This window comes from Anopheles ziemanni (assembly GCF_943734765.1).
Source record: "Anopheles ziemanni chromosome X unlocalized genomic scaffold, idAnoZiCoDA_A2_x.2 X_unloc_37, whole genome shotgun sequence".
NCBI lineage: Eukaryota > Metazoa > Arthropoda > Insecta > Diptera > Culicidae > Anopheles > Anopheles ziemanni.
In genome coordinates, this window is record NW_026689804.1 from 227,501 (window position 1) to 229,111 (window position 1,611).

The window sequence follows — 1,611 nt, forward strand, 5'->3', positions numbered from 1 at the left end:
CCGCTTAGAGACGAAGCATAAAGTGTCCTCATTCCACATAGGGCAAGCTGGATGAATCCATTTTACCCAGGACGGCCGAAGCGGCGTGGACCAGGGGAGAACTGAACTTTATACTTCACACCACAGTAAGTCTACGTGTCCTCTTCCACATAGGGCAAGCTAGAACTAACTATCTTACCCAGGACTGCCGAAGCAGCGTGGACCAGGGGAGGAACACACTTTTCATAGAAACGTAAGGCATCCATGACTGCCATAGTGCGTAAGCCGCCGCTGTGCGCGTAAACCCGTTCCCCGTAGGGAGGAGTCAAGCCGCCGCTTAGAGACGAAGTATGAAGTGTCCTCTTCCACATAGGGCAAGCTAGAATGAACTATCTTACCCAGGACCGCCGAAGCAGCGTGGACCAGGGGAGAACTGAACTTTATACTTCACACCACAGTATTGAGTAATGTGCCCTCTTCCACATAGGGCAAGCTGGAATGTTCCATTTTACCCAGGACGGCCGAAGCGGCGTGGACCAGTGGAGGACTACACAATCATGAGGTTTGATATCGACTTGTGTGTTTCAATAGGATACCGATGGTATGGTTTGAACCGATTTGATTTAGCCATTCTGAAGTCATCACTTGGTTGAAGCGCTGAACTAGGGAGGCATCGTTTACATATATATTGGTTTTCGCATGCTCTACTAGGTTAATGTCATGAGGTTGGCTATCGAGCATGCCCAAGTGATGACTTGATTGTGTGCTTGCTTGAATTCTTCACATTTCATACCATCGGTTAGTTGTCGAATCATTCCTCGATCATAACCTTCGTTCTTGGTTCATGTATGCTCTCTTCCACATAGGGCAAGCTAGAATTAACTATCTTACCCAGGACCGCCGAAGCAGCGTGGACCAGGGGAGAACTATACTTTGTCTTGTATGCCCTCTTCCACATAGGGCAAGCTAGAACTAACTATCTTACCCAGGACCGCCGAAGCAGCGTGGACCAGTGGAGGACTATACTTTGTTCATAACACCACAGTATTGAGTAATGTGCCCTCTTCCACATAGGGCAAGCTAGAATGAACTATCTTACCCAGGACCGCCGGAGCAGTGTGGACCAGTGGAGGACTACACAATCATGAGGTTTGATATCGACTTGTGTGTTTCAATAGGGTACCGATGGTATGTTTTGAACCGATTTGATTTAGCCATTCTGAAGTCATCACTTGGTTGAAGCGCTGAACTAGGGAGGGGCATCGTTTACATATATATTGGTTTTCGCATGCTCTACTAGGTTAATGTCATAGGGTTGGCTATCGAGCATGCCCAAGTGATGACTTGATTGTGTGCTTGCTTGAATTCTTCACATTTCATACCATCGGTTAGTTGTCGAATCATTCCTCGATCATAACCTTCGTTCTTGGTTCATGTATGCTCTCTTCCACATAGGGCAAGCTAGAATTAACTATCTTACCCAGGACCGCCGAAGCAGCGTGGACCAGGGGAGAACTATACTTTGTCTTGTATGCCCTCTTCCACATAGGGCAAGCTAGAACTAACTATCTTACCCAGGACCGCCGAAGCAGCGTGGACCAGTGGAGGACTATACTTTGTTCATTACACCAC